Below are 13,595 nucleotides of genomic sequence, written 5' to 3'. Positions count from 1 at the left end.
AACAAAAACTCAAGTGTGATCAAAAGGAGCTCACACCTTTTGTTAATGAATGGCAAAAGACACTCTCATGGCTCAGGGAAGTACAAGGGTTTTAGGAACTCTGTGCCAGAAACAGGGGGCAAAGACCAAATATATTTCATATTGCTGTAGGAAGGGGGACCCCTTCCAGAGCCCAAGAGTGGGCTCTTGTCTAACACTCAGAAGTGAATTGTCTAAGGGGAAACACATGCTGACAAAGCAAAAGACTTTATTAGAAAAGGGTGCCCGGACGGAGAACAGTAGGGTAAGGGAATCCAGGAGAGTTGCTTGCCAAGTGGCTCACAGTCTCTGGTTTTTTGGTGATGGGATTAGTTTCCAGGCTGTCTTTGGCCAATCATTCTGACTCACGGTGCTTCCTGGTGGTGCACGCATTGCAGGGATTGAAGTGTCTCCTGCTTTGGCAGGCAAATTCTTTATCACTGAGCCACCAAGGAAGTCCTTATTTAGTTTTCAATATTTAAAATTTGGAGACTTCGGCTTTCTCTTAAAACATGAGGAGGGACCATGATACTAGTGCATTGGCACCAGTTGTCTGGAGGTAAACAGAGCTGTCTTTGGAGGCAGACCTGCCCTCTCCAGTTGATCATGGTCCCCTCCCCGTCCCGTAGCCTTCCTGACCCCAGGAGACTAATACCATCTACACCTGGGTTTTCTATTTGAATAACTCTGGGTTCATCAAGTGTTCCTGAAACAGAGGAGCAGCTAAGGGAAAGATGAGTTCAAGCTCCCACTTTTGGCAACACAGCTAGTCTCAAAATACCTTTGGAGTCCCTTTCCCATAATAGTCAATTTAAAGATTTTTTTCCCTCATGTGTGCCGTCAGGGAGGGGGCCAGTGGAAGTCCTAGGAATCCCTTTTGGAACACAGGCCACCACATTTCCCCTGGTATACATGTCAATGACAGACTGGTAGTATAAATACTTATAATATGTAGGTAACATTCTGTCTTCATACCATCACTGTGTTTTCATTTTGTAAGTTCCATGTTTAGGGCGTTGGGTGTTTCTAACTTAGCAGGTGGCACCGGTGGCAAGAAATATTTCTCCATCATGTAGACTGTTTCTGAACTCCTCCCATTGCCACTTGGGGTAACATGTACTTCCACACTTCTTTTGTGAGTGTTCTGCTCGAGACTTTTGGCTGTTGAATTCCTTTGTTAATAGCCGTAAAAATATCATGGTGGAAATTTTCAACATCACTAAAGAGCTCATGGCAATAGGGAAAAAAAAAAAAAAAAAGGTGCCTTTTTCATGGATGTTTAAGAGTGGACTAAAAGGAAAAAAAAAAAAAAAAAACAAATTCGAATTCCTCAGAGAACTGACTGTGTTGAAATGTTTACAGAAGGTCAAGGAGTTCTTTCCCCTGGCCCTGAGTGGAGACGTGAAGCTGCGGCCGCGGTGACGCGAGGCCGGCCTTTCCTTCCAGCCTTGTTTATTCTGGAAATAACTCTGGAAAAGGCCTCATATGGTTCCCCAGAGACCTGGAGGTGGGCCTGTGTCAGTTCATGACAAACCCTAACAAACCGTTCCTCTGAATCGTTGAGCAAAATGTACAAAAAAGATCTTTCTTAGAACTTCCAGACAGACCTAAGGGACTAGAAACGAACTTGAAAGTGTAAGGAAGTCAGAGGACGGAGCTAGACCGAAAAAACACACTTAACCCAACTTTACAACTGTGTTAGACAGTGGAATTTTACACAGTCACTGAAATCCAAGGGTTTGAAGTGGATTTTGAAATGCTTATTTTCATCCATTTCTAGCTCCGTAATGAAGTCATTCCTTGAGGACCGGGCCAGCTGTCCCTTCTCTGCGGATCTCTGTCTTTTGAGACTCTTCTCCCTCCACCCCCACTTGGCAGCTTGTCTTTTACACCCGGTGCCTGCCCCGGGCCTGGTAGGAGGGCAGCACCCTTGGCTGTTGGATAAACAGAACTTTACATCCAATGGAACTCTCAAGAATGATGAAGGGATGGATGGTCACGAACAAGTCTGTCCCCAGGAGAGCCTAATACATGCTATTGATCATTAATATGATTTCTTGCTATAAAATCCTTAAATTTTTTTAAATTGAAGTATGGTTGACTTACAATATTGTGTTAGTTTCAGGTGTATAGCAAAGTGATTCAGTTATACATATACACCTATTCTTTATCAGATTCTTTCCCATGATAAGTTATAGTTGTTGTTCAGTTGCCAACTCGTGTCTGACTCTGCAGCTCTGTGGACTACAGCACACCAGGCTTCCTGTCCTTCACCATCTCCCAGAGTTTGCTCAAACTCATGTATGTTGCGTCAGTGATGCTATCCAACCATCTCATCCTCTGCCACCCCTTCTCCTTTTGCTTCAATCTTTCCCAGCATCAGGGTCTTTTCCAATGAGTTGGCTCCTCACATCAGGTGGCCAAAGTATTGGAACTTCAGCTTCAGCATCAGTCCTTCCAGTGAATACTCAAGGTTGATTTCCTTTAGGATTGACTGGTTTGATCTCCTTGCTGTCTAAGGGACTCTCAAGAGTCTTCTCTATCTCCATAAGTTAATGTTATTATATAATGTTAGTATAAGATATTGAATATAGTTCCCTGTGCTATATAGTAGGTCTTTGTTGTTTATCTATTTTATATATAGTAGTGTATATATATTAATCCCAAACTCCTAATTTACCCCTCCTTCCTCTTTCCCCTTTGGTAACCAAGATAATTTTCTATGTCTGTGGAAAAAACCTAAGTGTCCATCAATGGATGAATGAATAAAGAAGATGTGGTATATATATAATGGAATATTACTTGGGCATAAACAAGAATGAAATAATGCCATTGGCAGCAATATGGATGGGTTTAGAGATAAGCATATGAAATGAAGTAAGTCAAGACAGAGAAAGACAATATCATATATTACTTATTTGTGGAGTCTAAAAACTGATACAAATGAACTTATTATTTAAAATCATTTTAACTCAAAGGCACTCTGACTCATAAAGCACTTGTAAGAGTGGGACTGGTCCTCCAGGAGTCGCTGAGGTCACTGTGGGCGCCTGCTGCTTTCGTTCCTCTCCTTTTCTCTCATTATTTTGATCGTCATATATTACTTATTTGTGGAGTCTAAAAACTGATACAAATGAACTTATTATTTAAAATCATTTTAATTCAAAGGCACTCTGACTCATAAAGCACTTATAACAGTGGGACTGGTCCTCCAGGAGTCGCTGAGGTCACTGTGGACACCTGCTGTTTTCGTTCCTCTCCTTTTCTCTCATTATTTTGATCAGTCTCTGTCCTCTTCCCACCTTCTTCTCTCTCAGAGCCAGGTCTTAAGACTTGGTGTAGGGTTAGGTGGGCTTCTCAGGTGGCACTAGTGGTAAAGAATGTGCCTGCCAATGCAGGAAACACAGGAGACATGGGTTCGATCCCTGGGTGGGGAAGATCCCCAGGCATAGGAAATTGCAGCCTGCTTCAGTATTTTTGCCTGGGAAATCCCATGGACAGTGGAGCCTGGGAGGCTACAGTCCATGGGGTTGAAAAGGAGTTGGACACAACTGAGAGGTTGAGCACCCATGCATGTAGGGGTAGGTGACCCAAAGTACGTCAACCTTACTTCTTCCTCAAGATTTTCCAAGCTGGGTGGGTCTGAGAGGGAAAATCAATTTTCCTCCACGCTTTTGGAGTTACTAGGATGTGGGACTGGAAGCTGCTGGCAACCACAGCTCCTGCTACATGTAGAGAGAGGATCAGTAGAGAGACAAGATTTAAGCAGCTTCAAAGCCAGGCGGTCTGAATGATGGCTCGGTAGGTGAGAGTGAGGGGACATTCAGGGGGCATCAGAAGCCATGGATCCTGTCTGCCTCTAAAGATAAACTCCATTCTTGCCTTCTGCATTGTGCTTACCTCAGGCTGCCCAGACATCCTCTTACTAAGCTAGTTTGAATTCAGTTTGCATCACTGACAATGGGAAGAGTCTTGAAAGTACCACTAGGAAAGCCATAGTGGACTCCCCGTTGTCATCTGAAAATGCAGGCCAAACTTCAATGTTCATTAAAAAAATTATTTCAAACTTGAAAGTGCACATTTTGGTCTATGTGAGGATTTGTCCATTTTAGGGTTTTGGTGGCTTTAAAACTTTTTGTTGGTTCTCTTCTCACTTTTTTTAACATTCAGTTTCTTTCCCAAACACAAAATACTTTCTGAAAGTGCTGGAACAACACAACCATGACGAAATGAGCATTTGAGTATTTACTGTACCAGGCGACTGAGCGACTTCACTTTCACTTTTCACTTTTATGCATTGGAGAAGGAAATGGCAACCCACTCCAGTGTTCTTGCCTGGAGAATCCCAGGGACGGGGGAGCCTGGTGGGCTGCCGTCTATGGGGTCACACGGAGTCGGACACGACTGAAGCGACTTAGCAGCAGCAGCAGCAGCAGCAGGTGCCACTCTATTTGTATTAACACTTTTCACCCTCATGAAAGCCTATGAAACATAGTGTCACTTCCCCCATTTAACAGATGAGGCACAGAATGATTAAGCAGTTAACCCTGGGATCACTCAGCTAAGTTAGTGGCAGAGAGAAGGCTTGCACACAAATTTGTCAGTTCAGAGGTAGAGCTCTTTTTGTATTGAAAACCATTGATTTTGTTCAGTTATGATGATCGTATTTAAAACTGAATTATAAATTTCTAAGTTTTGGAAATAATTTTGTGCTGTTTTTCAAGGCAATGAAAAAGCTACAAATGTCCTTCAGTTCAGTTTAGTTCAGTTGCTCAGTCGTGTCTGACTCTTTGTGACCCCATGAATCGCAGCACGCCAGGCCTCCCTGTCCATCACCAACTCCTGGAGTTTACCCAAACTCATGTCCATCGAGTCGGTGATGCCATCCAGCCATCTCATCCTCTGTCGTCCCCTTCTCCTCCTGCCCCCAATCCCTCCCAGCCTCAGGGTCTTTTCCAATGAGTCAACTCTTCGCATGAGGTGGCCAAAGTACTGGAGTTTCAGCTTTAGCATCATTCCTTCCAAAGAAATCCCAGGGCTGATCTCCTTCAGAATGGACTGGTTGGATCTCCTTGCAGTCCAAGGGACTCTCAAGAGTTTTCTTTAAAGGTATTCAACTCTATAACTTGAACTCACACATTTAAAAAAATATATGCATTTATTTATTTGGCTGCTCTTTGTCTTAGTTGCGGCATGTGGGATCTCTAGTTGCAACATGTGAACTCTTAATTGCGGCATGTGGGATCTAGTTCCCCTACCAGGGATCAAGCCTGGGCTCCCTGCACTAGGAACTCAGAGTCTTAGCCACCAGACCACCAAGGAAGTCCCTGAACTGGTGTATTAAGAGACTCTAGCCCACAGAGGTTTTCCTCTGCTTTTCTGTGGTAGAGGTACATTCCCACTTCTGTACCAGCTGGACCATCCCATGGATGGATCTTCATGTAAGTACTGACTTCACCAAAAAACCAAACTGGTAGCAGTCTAATCATGAGGAATGAGTCTGAAATAGAAGAGGGGAATGTTGGAAGTCCCCAGGTCTCCTTTCAGTTCTTCACAGCATTGTATCACCACCCCTCATGCATTTGGTGAGTAAGGAACCTCATCTCTCTGGCCAGCTTTTCATCCTGCAATGGCATACAATGGATGAATAGAAATGGTTAAAATGTTCAGCCCCATTTGCTAATGTCCCAGAAGCACATCGAAAGCAGGAAAAGTTCAACCAAGGTTCATCCCTCTGTCATTCCAGTGAAACATTTCACACAGTTGCTGGGGAATTAGGTTGAAACCCATAGTTGTCATCCGGGGACTTTGGTGAAGTGTTCATTTCTTACCTGTTACCATTTCCTTTTTGAGCAACTGCGAAAACAGTGATCTCCTTAAGTCTCGAGCAGAAGGGAAGAGGGGACTCAAACACCCTTGACCCTCTCATTTCCTGTGAGATTGTGAAACAAAAAAGGTAAACATTTAAGGGGATGTGGTAACTGGGAACAATTGTCCCCATTGTGGAAGGAATACTGGTTTCTTTTTTACACAAACTCTTCCTAGTGGAAAGGCTGAACCGAAGAAGTCAGCTCTGCCACGGGCCCTAGAGGTTGCCCGGATTCACAGGGAGAAAATCCAGGGAGATTTGCTTTGTGGGAAGTGTGTAGACTTTGAAGGGGTTGGGCTACAGCATCCTTGGGTCACATAAAACAGTTGTCTTTAAAGAAAGTCCTTCCGAGTGCTTCAGGCCTGGCATCCTTCTACGAGGATCCGCATCACTCAGCAAGCTCATTACTGACAGTCTGAAACTTGGGTGACCGTGCTGTAATCCGAGACCCCTTGCTCAGAAGCCCTTGGCAGCTCTCTGACTTTCTTCCTTTTTAGATTTCCCTACTGAGAGCCCTTCACAGAACAAGGTCATGGTGATCTATGGCAGTGGCTCACGCCAGGCCTCTCCAGGCCTCCTTGGCCAAGACACAAGAGTCTTTTTGCAAAATCTCAGGATGGTTCCGTGATGGAGGGCAAAGGGCTCCAGCAGAACCAATTCAGCAGTGTCCCTTGGTCTTTATTTTTTAATTATTTGACTGAAAGAATTCCATAGGGACTTCCCTGGTGGTCCAGTGGTTAAGACTCCTCATTTCCAATGCACAGGACATGGGTTTGATCCCTGGTCTGGGAATTAAGATCTGACATGCTGTGTGGCATGGTACCCCTGTCCCCCAAAATAAATAAAAGTAAAAAAAAAAAAAGACTTCCTTGGTGGCTTAGAGAATCTGAGTTAAAGAATCTGCCTGCAACTGCAGGAGAACTGAGTTCAATTCTTGGGTCAGAACTGAGTTCTGGAGAAAGGAGTGGTTACTCACTCCAGTATAATTGCCTGGAGAACCCCATGGACAGAGGAGTCTGGTGGGCTATAATCCATGGGGTCACAAAGAGTCAGACACAACTGAGTGACTACACACTTAACTTCAAAAAAGAAAAAAAGAGTTCCATAACTACAGGGAAAGACTTCTTTGGGGTCAGGGTGAACTATTTTTTTGTTCATTCAGCAAATTCTTACTCAGGAATTACTGTGTGTGTGTGTGTGTGTGTGTGTTTCTGCCCCAGGTTCTACCATTTTATCTTTGACTTTAATTCTTGACACAGAGCTCCTAAAGCTCCTTGTAATTTTCTGAGTGAGAGAAGCACCTTTTGTTCTTAAGAGGTAGCTCTTGGATGGCTCCAGGATAGGGATCAGTCACCAGAAGACCAAGCCATGATTAGAAGCTTGGCACCTTCAGCGTCGCCTCCCATTCTCTAGAGAAGAGAGAGGAGCTGGAAAATGACCTAAGGATCCATGATGGAGTCTCCATAAGAATCCCCAAAGTACAGGGTTCAGAGAGCTTCCTGTTGGTGAACACATCCCCCGACCAGGATGGTGACACACTCACCCCCAACTCCATGGGCACAGTAGGTTCCTGGGCTGGGGACCCTTGGGACCTTGTGTACTTCTTCACTTGTACACGTTATCCTTTTTTGTATAATAAACCAATAAATGTTAGTGTTTTCTTAAGATCTATGGGTCGTTCTAGCATCTGCTCAAATCCAAGAAGGGGAGTGCAGGAATCCTGATTCATAACCAGCCAGTCAGAAGCACAGATGACAACCTGGATTTGCAGCTGGTGACTGAAGTGGGGGATGTCTTGTGGGACTGAGCCTTTGCCCTTTGGGACAGAACAAAACTGAGTTGAATCATAGAACATGCAGTTGGTGTCTGCAGGAGGGCTGGACTATTGTCTGGTGTGGGAAAACCCACACACATCTGGTGTCAGGAGTGAAGACTTGAGAGTAGGGGAAAATAGTGTGGTTTTCCTAAACAACCTGGAATTGCCCTAATCTCTGGGCATACAATATTGCTGAAGCTGAAGCTCCAATAATCTGGCCACCTGATGTGAAGAGCCAACTGATTAGAAAGGACCCTGATGCTAGGAAAGATGGAAGGCAAAAGGAAAAGGGGGTGGCAGAGGATGAGATGGTTAGGTAGCATCATTGACTCAGTGAGCATAAATTTGAGCAAACTCCAGTAGATAGTAGAGAACAGAGTTGCCTGGTGTGCTGCAGTTCGTGGAGTCGAAGAGAGCTGGACATGACTTAGTGACTAAAAAACAATAACTGGGCATACAGTAGTGACCAAGTCAGACAATGTGTTCAGACTCATAGAATTTATAAGAAAATGGCCAGTAACAATTACAGTTTGATAAATACTTTGATGGGTAAACTCCAGGAGATAGTGAAAGACAGGGAAGCCTGGAGTGCTGCAGTTCATGGTGTCACAAAGAGTCGGACACAACTTAGCAACTGAACGACAACAGCAGCGATGGGCCAAGTCGGGGGTCATGCAAAAATTCCCAAGGAGAGTTTCTGTCCTGGGTTTTTGGTTGGGAAAGGCAAAAAGAAGCAATGATTCATCCAGACCAGGGAAGGTCTCCCTCCTACTGTCTGATTTCTTCTAGACTGACTTCTTTGAGGTGGTGAATGAACTCCTTTAAGACATATATTTAAGAGAAAATAATACGATGCCTTATTTATTTAAATTTTTGATATATTTTTACTAACCACACAGATCTACTGAAAAGTTGCAAATACAGTAGAAAAAAACTTTGTTCCTGAGCTATTTAAGAGTAAGTTGCCAACCTGATGACCCATCAAAACCAAATACGTCAGCTGGTACTTCTACAAACAAGGACATGCTCCTCCATAACTGCCATCAACCATCAGCACCAGGAAATTAGCTGCGACTCATCACCATCACCATACTCTCAGACACCACTTGAGTTTGTCAGTTGTTCCAAGAATGGCCTTTATGGTGGAAGGATCCAGTTCACGGTCATGTACTGATTGTGTCATATACCCTTCCTCACTGTTTCCTTGACCTTTGTGACCTTGTTATTTTTTAAGAGAATGGGACAGTTGTTTTGTAGACTCTTCCTGCACTTTCATTTGTCTGATGTTTCCTCATTCATCTATGTGAGTGTGCTCAGTCGTGTCCGACTCTTTGCATCCCCAAGGACTGTAATCCGCCAGGCTCTTCTGTCCACAGGATTTTTCCAGGCACGAACACTGAAGTGGGTTGTCACTCCCTTCTTTGGGGAATCTTCATGACCCAGGGATTGAACCCATATCTCTTAACGTCTCTTACATTAGCAGGCAGATTCTTTACCACTGCACTACCCAGGAAACCTGATATTTCCTCATGGTTAGATTTAAATTGTGCATCTTTAGCAGACACAGATCAGAGGTGAGGTTGTGTTCTTTATGGCATCATCACGAGTGGTGCAGGATTGTGAATTGTTCCATCATTAGATAAAATGGCATTTGCTAGGCTTCTTCACCAGGAAACCACTCTTTTGCTCTCTGTGATTAATATGTATTTTTAAAAATTATGTTTATTTATTTATTTGGCTGTGCCAGACCCTACTTTGAAGCTGCAGCATGAAAACTCCCAGTTGCAGCATGTGAATCCAGTTCTCTGACCAGGGATGGAACCAGAGATGGAACCAGGGATGGAAGCCAGGCCCCCGCATCCCCTTGCTGGGAGCTTGGAGTCCCAGCCACTGGACCACCAGGGAAGTCTCAATATATATTTTGAGGGAGGAACTGAAAACATCCCATTTCTTATCAAGTCCTTAATTCAGTATGGATTCATGATTTTCTGTTTTATTCAATGGGTTATGTATGTACTCAGTCTCTCAGTTGTGTCTGACTCTCTGTGGCCCCGTGGACTGTAGCCCATCAGGCTCCTCTGTCCATGGGGTTTTCCAGGCAAGAATACTGGAGTGGGTTGCCCAGGGATCAAACCTGAGTCTCTTGCATCTCCTGCATTGGCAGGTAGATTCTTTACCCCCCCAGTGACACCTGGGAAGCCCTCAATGGGTTGTAATCCGTTACAATTCTTTTTATGCTCAAATTGTGTTATATTTGAGCCCCTTCAAGCTGACTTCTGTGTCTTTGTGACATTTCCCTGTCATCCTTTGAGCATTTCCATATTTTTTTCTGACACAGATAGATGTTCTAGGTTCGACTTCTACGTACCCTGTCCTAGCCCTAGAACCAGCTGCTTCTCCAAGGAGCTTTTAGTGGGGAATGGTACTTAGAAACCACGATCTGGGCACTAGGTGTGCTCATGGCTATGGAGCTACTGCTGCACCAAGAACCTCTCGGCAGACAGAGCTAGAAAATACACGAATGTGTCAACACACACACATTCATTTCCATGTGTATTTTTATTGACACCTTTGAGTTCACACCAACACCTTCAATTTCAATCCAATATCACAGGGCTCTTTCTCATCTTCTCTATTTCCATATTTGCAATGCCTTTCTCTTACAGTGAGAAACCTAGATCCCATTTTTCTAAGTATACTTACTTATTTGATCCATGCCCTGTATAGAATCAGTCTCCACCCCTCCTCCCCCATGTGGACTTCCTCCCTCTATCGGCTCTGACACCCCATCTGGACCTAGAATATGCATAGAATCCTGAGCTCTGAGTCCCCTCTCTGGGCCACCTCTCCTCACACACACCTCCTTTGCTCTATTGACCTTCATGAATTACAGACTTAATTATTGAGAAAGGGACAAGATGCTAAGAGAAGGAAAAAGGGAGAAAAAAAAAAAGGAAAGGAAAGGGGAGACACGTGAGGGAGGTCAGGAAGGGCCACTTGCAAGCTTTTAGCTTCCATTTCCTTGGTTGCACCTTTAAAGTTCTGTGTTGTCTATCATCACCTCAGAATTCATGTTTACTTTGCACAAGTGCTCCTGGTTCAGCAGCCTCTCCATTCCTCTCTCTACTTCCCTATCTGTATCCAAGAATCCATCCATCCTGGTCTCAGCTGCTCGTGGAATTAGCTCCAGAGTGTGCAGTTCTGGACTATCTGGTTTGTCAGCGTCTTTGAAGAACCAGTTGTCTGAAAAGAATGAAGGATCTTAGCTTCCCTCCAGCAGAGCACGTAGAAGGTAAGCACAGGACATCTGATATCTCAGGTGTAATTCCATGCAATTATGAGATCATATCTCTGAAAGGGAAAAGGCAGTTAAATATATCCTTTAAGGTTTTGTTCACTTGTTAAAATGCGAGTTAGCACCATTGTTTGTTATTCAGATAATTTTGTCATTTAAATAGGTTTTCAATACCTCAGTATTGCTCAGTTCAACTTTCCTAAAGCTAATTAAGAATGTCAGAAAAATACAACTCAGTTAATACTACGAATTTGAAAGTCTAAAGGTACTCCTTAAATTTAAATGTAACATTTCAAGAAGATTCAATCTTCTTTAATTAATCTAGATTTAATGTCTGCTTCCATTAAAATTAATTAATAAACAAAACAAAACAAAAATCCTCAGAACAACTCGAGCTATAACATACTTCAGTTGAAAATTTAATTTTACATTGCATCTGCCTTGAGAAGTGGTACATCTTAGGGATTTTTAAAATAGAAGTAAGACCAGGACAACTATAGAAAGTTCTAATATAAATGTCTAATCTAATATAAGTGATCCTCATGCATGGATTATATGAGCACCTCAGAGCTCAAACACCTCAAAGATAAAAACTATCTTATTTAGGGTGACTCAGTCCAGTGACATATGCTTTTGTCAATGTCACAGGAAAATGACAATGCTGGAATTTTAGTATTTATTTCAAGTAATATGAAATGCTATTTTTTAATGACATCAGAATTCTATTTAAAGATTTTCAAATTCATTAGATGGTATAACTGGAGATGAAAACTGAACCTCCATAAGCATTCCATCTCTTGGAGTCTGGTTTGTCCAAGCTTTGCACCTCCTTCACATCTATACCCCTCCCCAGGAGCCGTTGGAGCCCTGTGAGCTCACAGATCACAGACCCTAACCACTGTCCCTGAGTTGAGGGAATTTGTCTTAGGATGGTGGCAAGAGGACTTGGTGGGGAGGTGCAGGTGGTAAGTGGTGATGAGGATTGGGAGAGCTTGGAGTAAAGATGTCCAGATTGGGTGGATATCAGGAGGGATTCAGAGGAGAAGGGTTGAAGAGCCAAAAGGCTAAGCTAATTGCCAAAAAAGTCTAAAATGCAATGATGTTACATTCACAAACATAATTCAGTACCTAAAAATACTATAATATCAGAAAGGAGTGAGGAGGCTTCAGGGGAGTAATGGTACTGCTCACTATTTTGATTAGAATGATGGTTTCATGGATGTATGAACACACAAAGCTTTTCTAACTGCACACATTTACAAAAATTTTTATTTTGGCTGTTCGGGGTCTTAGTTGCAGCCTGTGGGATCTTGGCTCTTCAGTCTTTGTTGAGGCATGTGGGATCTTTAGTTGAGGCATGTGGGATCTAGTTCCCTGATCAGGGATGGAACCTGGGCCCCCTGCACTGGGAGTGTGGAGTCTTAGCTACTGAATCATCAGGGAAATCCCTAATTGTACACTTCCTAATGTGCACTTTATCTTTTGTCTGTTTTACTTTATGCCTTAAAATGTGTGTGCTAAGTCATTTCAGTCATGTCCAACTCTTTGTGACCCTATAGACTATAGCCCACCAGTCTCCTCTGTCCATGGGATTCTCCAGACAAGAATACTGAAGTGGGTTGTCATTTCCTCCTCCAGGGGATCTTCCCAACCCAGGGATTGAACCTGAGTCTCTTATATCTCCTGAATTGGCAGGTGGGTTCTTTACCAGCACCACCTGGGAAGCCCTTATGTCTTAACAAAACTCTTTAAAAAAATATGGTACACAGTAATGGTAGAAACCTGTACAACCATTGCTGAGTGAGTGAGTGCTGTGTCAAAGTCTGAGCAGGTCACCCTGATATTGGGCTTTCTGTTTGGACCTGGGAAGGGTCTGGGCCAGTGATTTATTATAGAAATGAATTCTTTTGCCAAGTCACGGTAGCCTCACGATCTTAACTGCCTTCAGTGAGTTTTTTTCATGGGGGCTGGGAATTAAGCAGAGGGCTCTGATTTGTGTTTTAATTTTAATTAGTCCTTGCATGCAGGTGTCGGGGAAGAAAAAAATGTTTCCTCCACCCTCTTAGGTTCTGTGCTGAGGGACTTAGAATTAAATGAAAAAACATAGTTTAAGGGGGGCAGAATATGCAAGTTTAAAACACATTTACATAAATGAGAGTTCACATTAACAAAGTAGAACTCAAAGAATCAGTAGATTTGGGGATATCATAAAAGATTTTTAACCAAGGAAGGAGAGTTTGGGCTTCAAGAGATGATAAATCCTGGGGAAGAAAGTAGAAAATATATGGGGGAACTAATGGAAGATAAAAGTTCTTATAGTCAGGGCTGTTGTATGTTTGTTGAAATACTGATTTATTTATTTGGCTGTTACAAGGTCTTTCTAGGTGGTGCAGCTGGTAAAGAATCCTCCTGCCAATTCAGGAGGCACAAGAGATTCTGGTTAGATCCCTGGGTTGGGAAGATCCCCTGGAGGAGGAAATGGCAACCTATTCCAGTATTCTTGCCTGGAAAATCCCATGGACAAAGGAGCCTTTCGGGCTACAGTCCATGGGCTTGCAAAGATTCAGATATGACTGAGCCCAGCATGCGTGAGCACA

General features: G+C 43.3%; 1 long non-coding RNA gene across 1 annotated transcript in view; it reads right to left on the bottom strand.

Annotated features, from left to right (window-relative positions):
- Positions 1–10,243: 10,243 nt before the first annotated feature.
- Positions 10,244–13,595, bottom strand: part of LOC101906383 (uncharacterized) — a 41,433-nt gene continuing 38,081 nt past the window's right edge. The window contains exon 5 of the long non-coding RNA XR_003029748.2: positions 10,244–11,054. This is a non-coding gene — a long non-coding RNA (uncharacterized lncRNA). The remainder of the gene's footprint in view (positions 11,055–13,595) is intronic.

The sequence above is a fragment of the Bos taurus genome, chromosome 16 (genome assembly GCF_002263795.3).
Source record: "Bos taurus isolate L1 Dominette 01449 registration number 42190680 breed Hereford chromosome 16, ARS-UCD2.0, whole genome shotgun sequence".
Taxonomy (NCBI): Eukaryota; Metazoa; Chordata; class Mammalia; order Artiodactyla; family Bovidae; genus Bos; species Bos taurus.
This window is presented reverse-complemented; position numbering and strand designations above follow the sequence as displayed.